The following is a 20,093-nucleotide window of genomic DNA, read 5'->3' as shown; positions in this document are numbered from 1 at the left end:
GCTACTGGAATTGATTAGGACAGGCAACCTCAGTCCATTTGCACAGCCTTTTCCATGGATTTACACAGTCCTTCACTCATGGAGCAAATATTAACTCTAAATATGTCAATTATGAGAACCAAAATCTAAGCTCTGCTTAGAAGAGGCTAATTTATTCTCATCTCTTCCTATCCTCCATGTTCTTTCTGAAATGAACAAAGAAAACTGCATTCCCTTGAATTGTATAATTACTGAAGCATTTCTAGGTGGAGGTCAGGAAAGATAATACAGAAGGACAAAAAAAACACCCCTATACATGAGAATGTCTCCTAACTATAGTTGACATAGCATGCATTCTGAATGGGGAAGATAACCCCAACAGGCAAACATAGATTTCTGGGGTGGGAGGAGGCAAAAATTGGATTTTTTTTTTTACATATAATAGCACAGCTATACATACAGTACATAAGCAGGTATAGAGTTTATCTGTAGTACTAAAATTTTATAGGGATAGCAATTAGGAAAAATTGTTGAAAAAAACCCCTTTCAGGGGTAGTAATAAAAAAAAAGTGAAAAATGTTATGGATGTTATGGATACCAGTTTTTTTTGTTTTGTTTTGTTTGTGTTTTTGTTTTGCAATCTGTTAGCAATTGACACAAAGGAACACACCTCGAAAAGCATGGATACAATTAAATGTATGGACAGAGTGAACCTGAGGAGCATACACAACTTTTATATAGAATGTTTGGGGATTTCACAACCTCTTTTTGATTGTGAAATGATTCAAATTATATAATGTATCAGTAGTGCATGGGTATGTTTTCACAACTCATACAGTATCTCCACTGCACCATATACAAAGGAAAAAACAACTAGATACTATCCTTTAGGAAACACATGCTTCAGTCTACTTTAATAACTTCCTATAGACAGAGGTGAAATTCCCAAAGAACAAGAGCAATTTAAAGCAACCCTTTCAAATACTACATCACTTCTGGAGTTTCATCTAGAGAAAAATTAGGAGAAAATAGCTCTTAGGTCATATTTTATATCATATTGTATACCAAACTGTGGCCCTGGCAAACTCTTGCACCAATTTTTTTTTTTTTTGGCAATTTATACTATAAAACTTTGTTATGTTGTTATGTGGCTAAGAATCATAATTTCAATACTGTAAGTATGGGGGAAAAGAATTAATAAAACAGGGGTAAACTAAGATAAAGAATAGATGCATGAAAAAAAACCCCTGAAGATATTTGCTTTTATATACCAGTTTTTTCAAGCATTCTATTTCTTCCCTAATGGCTCTTACAACTGCAAGTTGTGCTGCTAGGGAGAGAAATAGGGGAAACAGAAGTCTTTAGACACAATATTAATGATTATTCAGACAATGTGCTCTTTATATTTTGGCAGGTCCTCTGCATACACTCAAATTCCTCAGTGATCTGGCATTATGCGATGTTAACATTCTGCCTGAAGTTTACCTGAAAAGGTTTTGACATATGATAGATTTGAATGGCAGAAAATTTAGTTTTGACTTCAAGTTTATAAAAATTGCCTCATCACATACAATGTCTCCTCAGAGCTGTGTCTAAAATTTTGTCTTCAGGGACACCTAGGAGGCTTAGTTGGTTAAGCATCTGACTCTTGATTTTGGTTCAGGTCATGATTTCAGGGTCTTGGGATTGAGCCCCATGACAGGCTCCACACTCAATGGGGAGTCTGCTTTAGATTTTCTCTCTCTCTCTCTCTCTCTCTCTCTCTCTCTCTGCCCCTCCCCGACTCATGTGTGCATGCTTTCTCTCTCTAAAATAAATAAATCTTTTAAGATGATAGATAGATAGATAGATAGATAGATAGATAAAATTTTTTGTCTTCAAGACAAACCAAGTGGGACACCTGGGTGGCTCAGTTAGTTAAGCATCTGCCTTCGGCTCAGGTCATAATCCCAGGGTTCTGGGATCGAGTCCTAGATCAGGCTCCCTGCTCAGAGGGGAGCCTGCTTCCCCCTCTCCCACTCCCCCTGCTTGTGTTCTCTCGCTTGCTCTCTGTCTCTGACAAATAAATAAATAAAATCTTAAAAAAAAAAAAAAACACGTTTTCAAAGTCAATTATGTATGTTGGTTGGTTGCTATGTGTGTGTGTGTGTGTGTGTGTATCCATCTATTTATTGAATCATGGGATGTATTTTTGTGTCTCAAGTAGGAATTCTAGATTTTCAAAATGTTCTTTATCAAGTCATTCAGTTACTACTCTAACTGCAATGTGAATCCAAGACAGTTATCAGTAATTCAGATAGTTAACTGAAAAATATCCACATCTCAATACATTTTTAGATACATAAAATAATACCATCCTTGACTTGTTCAAGTTCTTAGCACCAAATCCTGATGCATAAATATAGATATGCAACTTTTATTTTTAAATCGATATTTCTTTTCATTCTAACCCGAAACAGAAGAATATTTTAATTGTCTACTGTGTCACATGTGACTTTAAATTCATCTCTTTGACTAAGTTTATTTATCCACAGAATGATGCTGTATGACTATTCATTCTAAGCACTAATTTTTAAATTGTTCATAGAAGGGGAAAATGTACTTAATAAGAGAAATATGATGATGTTTACCTAAATAATCTGAAAGAGATGCTACATCTTAAAATTCATTCTCTGTTATCTATTTCAATCCCTAGCCTGTGATTTTCTTTTATTTTCCAAGATGGAGAGCTTTTAAAAACATCATTAAAATGAACCTGGATCTCAGATTATTCATTAGGCAGCCATCCACGCTGCAACATATTTCAAAGTGGTTGGGAAGTGACAGGTACAGTTGTTACTCAATCCTGTGACAGATAGGTTTTGCTAGTTTTAAATGCCAATTCTAAAAATTTTATTTTCATGAATAAATATAAAACATTCTTACAATATATACAAGTGTAATTTTAATAAGTGGCTAGCACTCCCCATCTGCCTGACAATAAAGCCATTTAAAAGAGTGAAACTACAAGAATCATGCCAAGTTATTTGGCCTTACTGCTTCTTAGACAATAAAAAAGAAAAAAAGACCATATGCTTCCTGATTTTCCCACAACACGTTATATGCAAATTTGGATATGAATGCATGTATTTTATATGCACTTGTGTGATAAATTTTTCTTGGAAAAAAAGTGTTTAGTTTGGTTAAAAATTTATACTTCAATTTATTCTACTCAAATGCTCACATAGCAACCAGAGACATACAGTAGGACTATAAATTATTCCATTAATAACTTCATTAATAAAATTTTAGTATAGCTTTAACTTATGGGAAATATCAGAAAAAAATTGTCAAATTACTTAGAGAGGATTGACATGAAAGTGAAATAAAAGTTTTTAAAACCCTGTTTGGATATAATTTTCATGCAATAAAAGTAACCAATTTTAATAAAGAATTGGATGGGTCTTGAAATTTCTATAGTGTGCTGTAATAACAATACTCATTAGACCGTTGCAATGAAGAACATTTCCATCAAGACCACAAAGTTCCCCTTTGACCTTTGCAGTTATTCCTCTCCCTGAAACCCAGCTCCTGAAAACCACTGATCAGCTTTCCCTCAGTACAGTTTTACCTCTTCCAAACATTTATATAAATAACCATAAAGCATGTAATTTCTTGAATCTGGCTTCTTTTATTCAGCATACTGTTTTTAATAGTCATCTGTTACCATTCTGAATCACCGATTCATTCTTTTTATTGCTCTGTAGTATTCCATTGCATGGGTACACTGCAATTTGTTTATGCACCCATTTATGGATACCTGGGCTACTTCTAGTTCCTTACCATGATGATTAAAGTGGTTATTTAAAAGAGTGTATGCATACACATAATCAATATTTCTCATGCATAAATATCTACAAGTGGAAGTGTTGGATCATATGGTAAGTGTGTGCTTTACGAGAAACTGCCCAATATCTAAGCTGTACGGTTTTGCCTTCCCATCAACAATGTGTCAGAGTTCCAGTTGCTCCAAATCCTCAGTAACACTTGATATTGTCACTCTTAGTTTTAGCTAATTTAGTGGGTGTGCAGAATATTTCACTGTGGTTTAATTTAATCATCTCTAATGACAAGAGTGAGCACCTTTTCATGTACTTATGTGCTATTCATAGGTATTCTTTGGTAAACTGCCTATACAAATTAAAAAAATTAATTGAGTTACATGTTTTCTTCTTATTGAGATGTAAGAGTAGATATATGTTTTAAAAATAGTCCTTTGAACAGCAAGTGTTTAATTTTTCTAAATTCTAACCCATCTTTTCTATTATTAACAACTTATAAGCAATCTTTGTTTACCCCAAGATCACTTGATTTTCTCTTTCTCTCTCTCTTTTTTAATGTTACAGTGTTACGCTCTTTCATTTAATCTAGGATCCATTTTGAGTTAACATGTATGTAGGGTACTAATGGTGTAATGGTAAAAGTTTTTAAATTTGCTTTTAAAATTAATTAATAAATCAGCTAATTTTATTTATGTATGGCAGAACTATTTGTTGAAAAGACTATTCTTTCCTACATTGAATAACCTTTACACATTTGTCAAAAATCAATTAACCATATGTATGTGGACCTATTTCTGGATTCTCTTCTATTCCATTTGTCTTTATGTCTGTCATCATATTACTATTACACAATCTTGCTTACTGCAGCTTTGCAGTAAGACTAGAAATCAGATATGTAAGCTTCCTATCTTTGTTGTTTTCAATAATTGTTTGGGTAAAGAATATTTATTTCAGTAATTTAAAGAAGTCATCCCACTGTCACATAGCTTTATAATTTATGGGGAGAAATCACTCTAATTCTTATCATTGTTCCTTTTTAAGGATTGTGTCTTTACCTCTAGATTCCTTTAAGTTTCTACTCTTAAAGATACATTTTCAATAATTTGATTAAAATGTGCCTTGACATGGTTTTCTTTTTTCTTTTTTTTAAGATTTATTTATTTATTTATTTGAGACAGAGAGAATGAGAGAGAGAGAGAGCACATGAGAGGGGGGAGGGTCAGAGGGAGAAGCAGACTCCCTGACAAGCAGGGAGCCCGATGCGGGACTCGATCCCGGGACTCCAGGATCATGACCTGAGCCGAAGGCAGTCGCTTAACCAGTTGAGCCACCCAGGCGCCCAACATGGTTTTCTTTAGAGTTATACTGCTCCAGGTTTGTTGTGCTCCTTTAAATCTGTCAGTTCATAGTTTCCATTAAATTAGGAAAATTTCCAGCTTTTATTTTCTTCAATATTTGTTCCATCCTTCTTTTACTTCTCTACTTACATAACTCTAATTACATATACACTAGATTGCTTGGTATTGTCCCACTGTCAAATAATACTCTGTTCATTTCTCCCCCAGTTTCTTCTTTCTATGTTTAATTCTGAATAATTTCATGTAATAGTTCTTCAGGTTTGCTGATGATTTCTTTGCTTCATCTCATCTACTGTTAATCTCATTCAGTGTATTTTTCACTTCAGCCATCATATATTTCATCTCTAAGAGATGTATCTTTTTATATCTTCATGTCTCTCCTTATCATGCTCATGTTTTCTCCACTTTCTAGAACATATGGAACCTGTTTATAACTGTTTCAACTTCAGTGGCTACTAGTTCCATCATCTCTGCTCTGACTAGGATTGCTCCTAATAGTTGATATTCATCCTGGATATGTGTCATATTTACTGCCTTTTTGAATGCCAGGTAATTTATGATTGAATGACGAACATAACCAATTTTAAATTATTTCCTGCTGGACTTTTATTGTAGTCTTTTAAATAATGTTAGATGTTACTGTAGTGTGCAGTTAAGTTACAGGGAAGCAGTTGAATTCTTTCGAGTTTTGCTTCTCTGTTACAGCAAGTTCAAAGCAGTTTTAGTGTACAGCTAATTTATCCCCACTACTAAGGTGATACTCTTTCGAGGATTCTACCCATTGGTGGGAACATAAACTCTTCCTAGCTCTGTGTTCGGCATTAGGCAATTTCCTACATCAGTTCATTTATGAACTGATCAACATTAAGCCAAACATCTGAGGGGAACACTCTGCAATTCTCCAGAGCTCACTCTTTTATCCTCTACCCCAAAACTTCTTCTCCAGTGCTTTACCTTGCAAATGCTAGATACACCAGACTGTCCACATTATGATCTCTTTGTTTCATCTCAGTGAGGCCAACAGGCTCAATCGGGCTCCCCTCCTTTATAGTAGTCTGGAAAGTACCGCCAAGAAGAAAGCTAGAGAAACTATAAGACTCATCTTTTTGTTTCCCTTTCCTCACACATCACTCCCTGGAACTACCTTGAACTTGAAACACTGTTTTGTATATCCAACAAATTGATCCAACACTTGAAAAACACTGTTTTGTATATTTTGTCTGGTTTTCTAGTTGTGTAGGGTGGAAAGATTAATTTGAAGCATTATTCCATCACAACTGGTGAAATTAATTTTCATATAGCATCAGTGATAGTGCTACCTTGTGTACATTAAATAATTAGATCATTTTATTCACTGGTTTTGCTTCCTAACAGTTATTTTTATAAAGAATTATTTGTCTTTCTCAATATTTAAGAAGTGTATCTCATAACTTGTGCTTACTATTACTTTTTAATGTGATTTATTTTGCTTCTTATCAAGCATGTATTTAATTTTTTCCAACAGGCCCTATATCTAGAAAGAAAAACAAATTAAACATCCTCCCCTACAAAAAAGTACCTTTTATGGCCATGTTGGAAATCTAAAAAAAAAAAAAAAAAAAAGACACACTGAATAATAGTATAAATTAAGGCACAAAAATGTTTGAATATTTGAAACAAAACAAATAAGAGTAGATAAAAGGACCACTAGGGCAAATTAGAAACTAAGGGAAAAGTCTCAAAAAGAATAGAAACCATAAGGAGGAAGAGCCTAGAATTAACCTAGAGAAAATTTCATTATTGCTATAATTATGTATAATACATCATCTACACTTTGGTAACAGCTTTGTAAAACTGTTAGATTAATTTTTTTTGTTTTCCTGTATATTAAGACTCAGATTTACATATTCTTCAGCTATCACTGAAATTATCCAGCCATGATTCTGACACTTCAGCTAGGATTTATCCATACTCAAGTCTGTCTGACAAGAGTATTTACAGATATCTTCTAAACTTCAAGAAAAGACTCTGGCTTAGAAATAAGTCAATCAGAGAAAGACAATTATCATATGATTTCACTCATATGTGGAATTTAAGAACTGAAACAGAGGATCATAGGGGAAGGGAGGGAAAAATAAAATAAAATAAAACCAGAGAGGAAGACAAACCATAAGAGACTCTTAACTATAGGAAACAAACTGAAGGTTGCTGGAGGGGAGGTGGGTGGGAATGGGGTAACTGGGTGATGGGCATTAAGGAGGGCACATGATGTAATGAGCACTGGGGATATGCAACTGATGAATCACTGAATTCTACCTCTGAAACTAATAATACAGTATGTTAATTAATTGAATTAAAAAAAAAAGACTGGCTTAAAAATTGCCAAGTAACAAGACTTTATTTCATAAATAACTATAAAGGTTTTTTTTTGTTTTTGTTTTTGTTTTTGTTTTACAAAAATAAGCCACATTTACAGTAATGAAAATTTGATAATTTATGATAAAGATATTCTTGCAACAGAGTACCTAATGAATAATGCTACCACTTTTATATTAACTTGAGCCCTACATTTATAAATCTTTCCCCATCGCTAACAATTTTTCATTTTGATTAGAAAGCTTGGATTCCTTTTTGAAGATTTTTTAAACTGGTTCGATTTAAAATATCAGCTGCACTAATTCTCCACCTATGGGTTTAAGATAGTAAACCAAGAAGGTCGAGAGGAAAAGAAAAAGAACATTTTCACTCATGTGGTATAAAATTATAGCCACCTGCACTGTGTCTGCAGTGTTACTAACCGAAATGAAAAGCTCAGAATGAAGTACTTCCTTCTACACCCTGCAGGGAAGTGTTATCACAGGGCAGGCAAAGGAGCCACACTTCCCCACTCACATAGGCGTGCTAAAAATAGCACTGAAACCCTCTTGTTGCAGGAACTTGTTCAGAAGATGAAAAGGCTGTTGGTTAACCATAAGGAAAAATTCCCGACATGATGAAACAACAAGAAAGAGGTAAAGTCAGCACCCATGGGAGCATCTCATTTTGCTACAAGGAAGTTCTTTGTTAATATGTAATTAAGGGCACCTAAAACCAACAGTAAAAGAACACCAGCCTACATCTGAGCAGTACTTGGATTTTTTTTTTTTTTCACTTGAGATTCTATCTTTGACTTCATTATGTTTTGTACAGGGGCAATAAAAAAAGTCACTAAAAAATTACTGATAGGATTTTATAGCAAAAGACTAAGAATAGCACACTTCAGAGAATCTAATCACAGTTGATGCTTACTTCCTTACTCAGTGCTGATGTTTCCTTAATCCTTCAGCTGTTGCTTCCAAATACTCTTTAGGTTAACGCTTGACACATTCGTTTCTGTCAGGAGACTGTGCCATGTTTTTAAAGTATAACATCAAACAAACACACCCTTCATAATTTACTTCATCTTTCTTTTATAATTTTACCAGTACATTTCCTTCTGCTTCTAGAAAGCCTCCAACTATTGAATACTTCTTTTAGGAATTCTTAGAGAAATATTGAAAATATTCAGGTAAGTATCACTGTAGTTTATATTGTAAGTTTTTATAGGTGGAGAAGGTAATCTTGTTTAATGTTATCTTCCCAACTCCTGACACAGAGCAACTCCTCAATAAATATGTTGATTTATTGTAGATGCTAAATAGAAGATAAAAATAACTGCCATAATGCATATTTTTACACAAAGAATGCAAAATTTCTGAAGACTGAACGTGTAAAAATCTATCTTACATGTACGTTGATTAAATTACATTTCTTACATAAAAAGTGCAAAATAAAAATCATATCAACTATGATATAAAACTCTATTAAAAAAAAACAAACAACTTTAAATTCTCCTTAAATATTTTGTAGGACATTTCAAACATAAGTAACTCTTCTTTTTTTTTTTTAAGTATGGGGCTCGAACTCATGACCCTGAGATCAAAGACCTGAGTTGAGATCAAGAGTCAGACGCCCAACAGACTATGCCACTCAGACGACCCTCAAACATAAGTAACTATTCTTTTTTTTTTTTTAAAGATTTTATTTATTTATTTGAGACAGAGAGAGCAAGAATGGTGTGTGTGGGGGTGGGAGGCGGGCAGAGGCAGAGGGAGAAGCAGGCTGAGCAGGGAGTCCAATGTAGGGCTTGATCCTAGGATACTGGGACCATGACCTGAGCCAAAGGCAGACACTTAACCTACTGAGCCACCCAGGTGCCCCATAAGTAACTATTCTTATATATTTCATGTGATTTTTGCATTACTGGTAAATACATCAGCAGCAGTCTTCAAACATCAATGATTAGGGATTCTTGTCTATATTGTTATAATATTTTGGACAACTGAGTTCAATATTGAGGCATTCTAATTAACATGTTCAATGGTATAACAATGTAATACCAGATAATCATATAATTCTAAGAAACAAATTATATCAGAATGACTCCATTTTCTTAGTGACTGTGTCAGAATGTGGCTGAGTACAACTCTGGTGATAATAAGATTACTTGGCATTTTGTGGGCCAGCGTGAAAAGTAGGACAAAAGCTGCAAGTCTTTTTAATGTGAGACAAGAAAGCTTAATTTAGGAAATGATATTAATTTGAGCATTCTACAATGTTCTTAAAGAAAAGAATGTTCTTAAAGAAACATTCTAGAATGTTCTTAATTTTTGGCTGTTTCTAAGGAGTACAAACATTACAGCTACATCATTTAACTAAGGAAGAACTGGGAAAAGAAAAGTGATATAAAACATGGAATAAATGAAGGTACATACTTAATCTTCATTTGTCTCAACTTTTGTTGACACAGTTCAACTTCCTAAAGCTTGACATTAAATTTAAAACATAATTTTATATTTTTGTATTTTGAAATGTTTCATGTGCCATTTGTTGCTATGTCTAAATTTTAATTAGAGGGCTTTTAAAAGCTAAAAATAATATAATGTGCAATGTAGTTTTCACTTATTTTTAAAACACACAATGAATTCTAGTTGCCAAATTATAATTGAGAAGAAATCACACCAGGCCAGAGAAGAGCTCTTCTGCCAACACAATTTCTGAAAACCATCAAGATTTTTCTAATACATGGGCACCACGCTATCAGTGAGTCATCCCTGCTTGTTATTAATCTCAGAAATATATATTATAGATGATCATCCCTTGTGCATTGCTAGATGTATGAAATTTGGAAATTTTTGCTTTAAAATATTGTTCTCTTTTATAGGCAGATATATTGACCCCTTATCTTGGAAAACCCCTTGTTAACCAAGTTTTCATTAAAATTCCTTAAATTATGGAACAATAACCTCAAAGGGGATGGTTTATTAGAGTTTTCTAGGCACCCTATATACTTGTGACTTGCAAATGAATTCTAAATGAATGCTAGACGTGCCAAAATCCAAAAGAATAGCCCATGTGGAAAAAAGATGTATCAAAGCCTAAAGGATTTATGTTTAAATTATTGAAATTCAATTGTGGATGCATGGTTTATTTATGCTGATTTGCTTTCTGGCAGCATTGTATGCTCTAAGTCTACTGGGTTTAGGACGAAGACAATGACTTCTTTTCTGTATATTTTAATATTTTTTCTACATCACTTGTCCACGTTGATAAGACTAGTGACTCAAAAATGAAAAATTTTCATGTAGCATATGTGTAAGTCAACTTTCTTCTCATCTGTCCTTTAATTGACTCAGAGATCTGGATTTTCAATACAGTGTGAGAAAATCATTCATTTGATAAAGAAGGTATGAAAACATATTTTTATACCAATAAAGGAAATGCAATCAAATATGGCGACAATGAGTATGTTATATACCTAACTAACATTTGATGGAACTATTATATAAAATATATCTTGCACCCACCATGAATACTGCAGTAGCAAGCTATGTAGAGGATGAATTGTTTTATAGGAAGCTTATTATTACAAGCACAAAAATAGCCAGATATGTATTGCTATTTGTATAGATGGGCGACACCCTGGGGAAGCCTAGAGTCCAGCTAAGAATCTTTGGCTCTTTCATTCTTCCTACACACCTCTGGCTTCTTCTCAGTTGTTGCCAAGTCTGCCAAGAACTGTGCTCAGAAGAGAAAGAAAGTGAGTATCAAAATGTTACTTAAGACTCCGAATTAGCTAAGAATGTATTCTTGTGGTCTGCAGTGATGTCCTTTCAGAATTCTAGGGAAGACACACTCTTTTTCCTACCTGATCCAAGTGATGGGTACAAGCATGTGTCAGCTTGCTGACTGGCTTTCCTAAAATAAGGCAAATTGTACTGATAAGCATGGCATCGGATAGTATTTCTCGGGTGTTACTCTGGTTGGTGGGAAAATATGAAATTAACACAATATAGGAACAGAAACTTTTTCTAGTATTAGTGTCCATGGTTTTCTCCCTGGTGGCATATGATTGGCTGCAGAAAGCATACATTATATATATGGGAAGATTCCAGTGCTAAGGTTGAGAATTAATACTCTGATGCTCTGATGGTATGAAGCTCTTCTGCTGGAATTGACTCAGATAAAAAACTGAAGCACACTCAGTATTTTAAAAATGCACTATACTTTTCCCCCATTATTTCATATAAATGTCCTAATACTTTTTTAAAAACTTGCTTCTAGGTGTGCATTAAAATATATGCATTTTCTATTGAGCATAAGTTCCATATTTTATTGGGGGGGAAAAAAAAAAGAAAACCCAGACAAAAGAAGCTAATTAAAAAACACTAAATGTTTCTCTAGTGTAGTGCATTAACAGCTCTTTAAGAATTATGTTATAACAGTAAGCTGTAATTATAACATGGTATAATAATGATATAATTCAGCAAGCTCAAAGCAATTCTACTACATCCAAATACAGTGAATACCCAGAAGGGAATGGCATTTTACAACAACTTGCTTTCCTGTTCTACACAGGTCATATAATATTTATCTTTTATTTCACTGAGTGTGATCATGATGCAAAATAATGTGCTCTGCTGTGTAGAAAGGGTTAAGTTATGGCCTTTGTGAGCCATTAGTTGGAGATTTATTGGGGGAGTTAGTGAGTCTATAGTTCAATATGTGGTGATTGAACAAGGACCATAGGTGCAGAGATGGAGAGAGGAAGAGAGCCGAGGCAAATGACATCCCTGGGGCTTTACAACATATGGCCCATCAGTCAAGGGTCAAGCCCCCTCACAAATTGCATGCACTTTACATAGCCATCTGCATCAATAAATTACTACTCTTCTGTAGCCAGGCACTAATGCATGAGCAAGAGGGATCAGTCCCACTTACAAATAAACTGTTTTATTTATTCTTGTTCATTTTGGCCCCATGGTGTGACCTATCTTTTCACAGTAGAATTTTTTCCCATGGTCACTCCAACTCACTAACAAACACCCTAGTTTTTAAAAATGTACATTTGTCTTGTCCAGAGTGATAACATATGTCCTGAAGAGTAACTAAGGTGCAGGTGAAGCAGGTCAGAATGCCCATGAGAAACTGAACCTGTGAAGATGAAACTTCAACACGTTAATTTATCTTATTTCTTTCTGCTGGGATTCCCCAGGATGCCCAATAGCTGGCTTGCTGGGGGAACTTCTGGGAATAGTGTACTTTGAATTTTTAGATGTTGTTCATTTACAAATTAAGACTGTTGGCATGAAAGCAACTAGTTCTTTTGACTACCACTTAGATGGGAGAGAACCTTTGAAACTGGTAGTCCTGGGCACATTTGAATGGGCATACAAAACAGATATCATCTAAGATGCTTTTTGTGTAAATTCAGTTATTAGTTTTATTGCCTCATCCCTTATTTGTTTTATATTTCAGTGCTTTTGCACAAAAAATTAAAGCTTTGTGGGTCTGAGGGTATCTTTTATATCTGAAATGTGAAAAAATATGTGGTAGTTGGTACTCAGTAAGAAGCAAACACTTCTAAAAAAGTATAAATATTGGAAAAGTTCATCAGTTTGTAGTCATGTGATTGGCTGGTGGTACATTTAAAAAGCCAACCTGTTTTCACAAAAGCAGGCTATTTGGGGAGGAAAAAAAATAGGAAAAGAAGATGAAGAAGAAGGAGTGTCTACCTTGAGGTAGGCATTGTGACTCTTTCATAAATCACTTCATTTAATTCTTGCAACAATCCTCTGATGTGGGTAATTATTTTCACTATTTTATAGATGACAAAACTGAGGGTTAGGCAAGATTAAGGGCACACACTGAGAAGAGGTAAAACAGGGATTAATAGATAGCTCTGCCTGGTCCAAAATTCAACACCACCCAATCTTCTAAGGAAAAAAGAAAGGAAGATGGAGGGGAGCTGTGAGATCCATAGTGAAACTGTGGAATCATGGAATCCTAGGGCAGAGAAGGTCCATATATGCAATATTGTTCAACCAACTCCCTGTTACTTTAATCTCATCTATAGCAAGAAGTACTCATGGGTAGCAGAAATGGGGGAGAAGAAGCAGTTCAATTCAAGAAGAAAAGTAATACAGATAAGAAAAGAGATGCACTGTGAGTGGGAATGTAAAGTGGTGTAACCACTAAGGAAAACAGTATGGAGGTTCCTCAAAAAATCAAAAATAGAACTACCATGTTATCCATCAATACCACTTCTAGATATTTATCTGAAGAAAACAAAAAATACTAACTCAAAAAAATATATATGCACCCCTATTTTACTGTAGCATTATTTACAACAGCCAAGATAAGAAAACAGCCTAAGTGTCCATCACTGGATGATGAAGATATGTATGTACATATACGTATATACATGTATGTACATATGTACATACACACAATGGAATATTATTCAGTCATAAAAATGAAGGAAATCTTGCCATTTGTGATAACGTAGAATGGACCTTGGGGCATTATACTAAGTGAAATAAATCAGAGAAAGACAAACATTGTATGATTTTGATTATACATGGAATTAAACAAACAAACTAAACAACTTCATAGATACAGAGAACAGATTATGGTTGCCGGAGGCAGGGGTAGGGGATGGATAAAATGGTGAAGGTGGTCAAAAGGTACAGACTCCCAGTTATAAAGTAAATAAACCTTAGGGAAATAATGTACAACATGGTGACTATATTTAACAATACTATATTACATATATGAAAGCTGCTAAAAGAGTAGATCTCTACTAATGTAATGTTATATGTCAATTATACCTCAATAAAAATAATTAATTATAATTTTTTTTTTAAGATTTTATTTATTTGAGAGAGAGAGAATGAGAGACAGAGAGCATGAGAGGGAGGAGAGTCAGGGGGAGAAACAGACTCCCCGCTGAGCAGGGAGCCTGATGCGGGACTCAGTCCCGGGACTCCAGGATCATGACCTGAGCTGAAGGCAGTCGCTTAACCGACTGAGCCACCCAGGCGCCCTATAATTTCTTTTTTTTAAGAAAAAGAAAAGAGAAGGAGTAACTGGAGATCAGTACATCTCTGAAGCTCAAATGTAGCCAGGAATAGGCTCAGTGATTGTGCAGATCAAGGATAGTTTTCAACTCATAAGCTGTCTGGAGCACTGAGTAGAGCAGGATTCTGAGTGATGCCCAAGATCAATGGGAAAAAGAGACAAAGACGGGACAGCTTAGAAATAAATAGCATGAGAAAAGAGGAAGTTTAAAGAAATACCTGGCCCTAATGAAATATTCTTGAACTTATCTGAAAAGCTGGTTGAAATCTCAGTTTGCTCTTATACTTTATGAGACTGGGTCTGGATATTCTTTTGGAAAATATTCTGATTCTGGACATCTTACAGAATATGTAGGACAACTTTATATATACAAAAATATTGAGATACATATCCGTATTTTTTTTTCTTATGGGTTGGTATGTTTTAAAAGGGCAAACCTGGATTCCCTTAAACCCTATGCAGTTCTTTAAATACTCCAAAGAAGTCTATCAATGCAAAACTTAATTAATTACCTTTTAAAATGAGAGCAAATAGACACAGGCATGATTTAGTATGGGAAACACAGATGTGTACTTCACATCTGAGATTGAACTCTAGTTCATGAAACATATTAGAGTGGACACAAGACCAAAGTCTTTTGATTTAGATGGAAAGTATACAGTAAGATTTGCATTGTAATGGATCCATTGACCCCTGGTCAAGATGGAATTGTCAATAGAAGTGTCTTATGTATGGTATGAGTCATATCTAATGGTTCTATTAACATCATATTGAGATTGAAGTCTCAAGGAGCATGACTTAGAATAATGGAAATGGAAAAGGGCTTTATTTATTATTTTCATTTCATTTCTGTAAGTGTATTTTTTCACCTTTATATCATTTCTCATAAAAAGGTAGGCAATGATATACTTGTTAAAATTATATCAAAGCACATAAACTTGTAAAAGCATCCAATTTTAAAACAGATGTTTTTCCCCCAACAATATCAATTCCCTAATGGCCTACACCTTAAGTAATAAGGAGAATAGGGACTAATGGAAAGAGAGGAGGATTGGCAGGGGGCAAACATAACATATTCTGCTACTTCTGCCTCTGACATCCTGTGCAACCACAGGCAAATGACTCCATTTCCCTCTCTCACATTCTTCAATTGGAAAATGGGGATAACTTGATGCCTGCCTTTCTTTCATGTCATGGGATGTGAGGATGAATCAGATAATATAAATGAGGCATTTGGAGAACATTAGAAGAAATTGGTTTCTGAATTACAGTAATTATTTAATGATGTCTTATTCCAATTCCATCAGATTCACTAAATTCAGTATTTAAGTAGTAAAACGGGAAATCATCAATCCAGACAGTTTTCTTGTTGTTCAAGGTATTTCTGAAGGAATAGGAATAGGAGATTTTTATGCAGTGGTATCCCTGAAGCAATAGTCCTATATGCCATTCTAATTTTTTAAATGTTAAAATACAGTATCTTAACTATACTCCCCATTTATTTTAACAGTTAAGTGGGAAGGCGGCTCTCTATTGAGACTTGTCAGAAGCACTACAACGACTGATAATACTATCAAAGGAACAGAAAGTGTTAAAGGGACAAAGAGAGAAAAGCCTTCATCTTACTATATGTGCAACTATATCCTAGAAATAATCAGAGTGCAAAGCTGTGGTTCTAGCAGATTCTGAATGCTGATGGAAGACCATGGCAAAAACAAAAAGCATTGAATTGTCGACAAGGATCAAGTACAGAAACTGAAGGACACTTTTCTCAGCAGAGGCCTTTTTCAAAATGGGAGAAAAATCATAAAAATGTAAAGTTAACACTCCCACGAGGGCTGAGAATAAATCTGAATAAAACAGAATAAATCTGGATGGAAATTACAAACTTTGTCCAAATGTACACAAGTAGAAAAGAAAAAAAATCTAGAAGTTCATGTGAAATGGCAGTTGCTACAAAATTACTTTGGTGTGAAGAGAAGCTGAGGATAGATGTGACCCACAATGAACAAAGAGTCCATGTTAGAGATTTACTAATAAAGCTGAAAACAACATGTCCCTGGATGTTTTAACTTTCAGTTAAGAACCAGATTAGGACCTAGAAACAAACAAACAAATATTCTGTTACTATAACTACTTACATAACTTTGGTAAAAACAAAAAACAAAAACATTTTAGGAAAAAACCATTGCCATACTTTCCATTGGATAAAAGCACATAATTTGCAAATTTAGAAATTCCAATTTAAAAAGCGGCATTATTCTCTTGGATATAGGCCTTAACAACATATTTATGAATATGTCTCCTCAAGAAAGGAAATCAAAGCAAAAATAAACTATTGGGACTATATCAAAATAAAAAGTTTTTGCAAAGCAAAGGAAACCTTCAATAAAACTAAAAGGTGACTTACTGAATGAGAAGATATTTGCAAAAAATATATCCAATAAGGGGTTAATATCCAAGATACATAAAAAAATGTATATAGCTCAACACCAAAAAACAAACAATCCAATTAAAAAATGGGCAGAGGAACTGAATAGCATTCTTTCCAAAGAAGACACAGAGAGGACAACAGACACAAGAAAACATGGTCAAAATCACTAGTCATCAGGGAAATGCAAATTAAGACCACAATGACTACAAAGACTACAATTAAGACACCAGTCAGAATGGCTAGAATCAAAAAGACAAGAAATAATAAGTATTGGTGAGGGAATATAAATTGGTGCAACCACTAACGAAAACAGTATGGAGGTTCCTCAAAAAATTAAAATAGAAATACCATTTGATCTAGTAACTCCACTACTGGAATTTACCCAAAGAAAACAAAAACACTAATTCAAAAAAAATGGGGGTGCCTGGGTGGCTCAGTCGGTTGAGCATCTGACTCTTGATTTTGGCTCAGGTCACCATCTCATGGGTTGTGGGACTGAGCCCCAAATTTGGCTCCATGCTCAGCGGAGAGTCTGCTTCTCCCTTTCCCTCTCCCTCTGCCCCTTCCCCCACTTGTGCTCCCTTCCTCTCTCTCTCTCTCTCTTTCGCAAATAAATAAAATCTAAAAAATATATATATGTGCACCCCTACATTTATTGCAGCATTATTTATAATAGCCAAGATATAGAAACAGTTTATGTGTCCATTAATAGATGAATGGATAAAGAAAAAAAATTATATATATAGAAAGAGAGAGAGTGAGAGAGAGGGAATGGAATATTATTTAGCCATTAAAAATGAGATATTGCCGGGGCACCTGGGTGGCTCAGTCGGTTAAACGTCTGCCTTCAGCTCAGGTCATGATCCCAGGGTCCTGGCATCGAGCCCCGCATCGGGCTCCCTGCTCGGCAGGAGGCCTGCTTCTCCTTCTCCCCCTCTGCCTGCTTGTGTTCCCTCTCTCACTCTCTCTCTCTGTCAAATAAATAAATAAAATCTTCAAAAAAAAATGAGATATTGCCATTTGTGACAACATGGATGGACCTAGAGGGTATGATGCTAAGTGAAATAAGTCAGACAGAGAAAGACAAATACCACAATATTTCTCTTATATGTAGAATCGAAACAACAAAACAAACGAATGAACAAACCACCAAAGAAACCCGCAAACTCATAAATACAGGAAACAAACGGGTGATTGCCAGAGGGGAGGTGGGTGAAGGAAATTAACATGTACAAAATTCTAGTTACAAAATAAATAAGTCACAGAGATTAAAAGTATAGCATTAAAAAGTAGCAGATAAATAACTTATAACTTAGCTTTCAAGGCATGCCTTTTTTTTTTTTTTTTTTTTTAGAATAGGGCCTTTTCTGCTTCTAGCATAATTCAGAATTCTAAATTTCCTTACCTGGTCAGATGACCCTGCAATTCATTTTGCAACTTGGTCCATTGAAATCCAATACAACACAGAGAACAGAATCTTCCATTTAGTAACTGTGTGATCCTGGAGAATTTATTTAAGCATTATATTTTAGGTTGTTTTTTTTTTTTTATATGTAAAATGGGGATGATATAGAACTGATGGGGGGATTAAATTAATTAATAACTGAAGTATTTAGAGTAGCACTCAGTTCATAGCAAAGTTAGTTCTTATCATGATCATCATCATCATCACCAACCTCATCTGTTCTCGCAAAGATTTACTATAATCATTTGCATATTTTATAGTATTCCAACTCCAAATTTATGATGCTAAATGACAATGGTTAAAATATGCATGACATCCCAAGTAGCTTTTATGGATTTTTTTAAATATTTTTTTCTAGGGTGTTTTTAAAATATATTTTTGGAATTTTTTTGTATGTGCAAGAGAGGTATGCTTATTCTGCACTTCCAGGCTCAACAATCTACTACTTACAAGGATGTATAGGTAAGGTCCATCCAAAGACTTTTATGGAGAGAACATTCTCTCATTGTGAATGCACAACTCCCAGTACACTTATCAGCAGAAGTACCCTTCCGTGAGTACTTTGTGCCATAAAAACCTGGTTCCAAATGACCATTTAACTCACTACTTTTTTCAGCCCTTGTACATCCTTAGCAATTTAAGTACCACAACGTTGCCATTTGTCATTTTGCAAAACCTAGATTTCAAAAGGAAGACAAAACAGTAGGATGTGTTTTTCAATCACTAAACATTATCTGCCCCATAAAACATATTGTGTCACTTGAGAATATCTGTTTGAGCTTCATCTCAAAGATACCCTCCTGCTACCATATGAAACAATGGAGCTGGTGATGGGTTTGATCCCAACCATCACGGTTTTGTGAACGTATGAAACTGAAGTGGTAAAAATTACGAGGTGGGCAGCTTTAAGCCACTATTTTTTTCCCGTGTAAGGATGTGTCAATCAGTGTAAGGATATTTTAGAGTACCATCAACGATTCTCCCATCTCGTTCACACAAACGATGAAATCTGAAATGCACTCTTTTGGCAACAGAGCAGTCAGAGAGTTTTTCCATAATGGGACTGACTTTCTTCCAACCAAGGCAATGAACCGATTTAAAAAAAAAATACATAGCACACAGACATGCGCATATGAGCATATACGTCTGGGTATCAGCATTTTACTGCTGATATATGAATCGTAATATTGTCATGATCTTGGATTAAAATATATTCTTGTACGTAAAAGCACAGATTCTCCAGAACAAAGGCTGAAGCCACAATAAAAGCTCGCTTTTATTATTTCCTTTTATTATTTCCTGACAACACAGTGTAGCAGTATGTCTTGTTCTTTCCAAGACTAAACATCGTTTAAAAAGATCTCGCTTCCCAGTCTGCAGAACAGCTTTAACAGCTCATTCCTATTTAAAGTGTCTTTGGAGAGAATATCATCCTTCCCTTGGATCTAATTGTCACTGTTTTCGTAAGTGGCTATGCTACTTGTAAAGTTCCTTCTGTAAACCGCCCCTGCCTTCTCCAAGAACATGTTTGCCATTTGGCCACAGGCACTCATGAGAGTCCAGTCTCTCTCTCTCTCTCTCCCTCCCTTCCTGGATTTGTTTAAAATGAAGCACCTCGT

The 20,093-nt window shown here is 34.8% G+C and overlaps 1 protein-coding gene across 4 annotated transcripts in view; it reads right to left on the bottom strand.

Annotated features, from left to right (window-relative positions):
* The window catches only part of ROBO2 (roundabout guidance receptor 2), a 586,782-nt gene that overhangs the window by 349,494 nt on the left and 217,195 nt on the right, over window positions 1-20,093 (bottom strand). The window lies entirely within an intron of this gene.

This window comes from Mirounga leonina, unplaced genomic scaffold (genome assembly GCF_011800145.1).
Source record: "Mirounga leonina isolate KUSES-001 unplaced genomic scaffold, KU_Mleo_1.0 Mir_169, whole genome shotgun sequence".
Taxonomy (NCBI): domain Eukaryota; kingdom Metazoa; phylum Chordata; class Mammalia; order Carnivora; family Phocidae; genus Mirounga; species Mirounga leonina.
The sequence above is the reverse complement of the archived record's forward strand: the minus strand, read 5'-3'. Positions and strand labels throughout refer to the sequence as shown.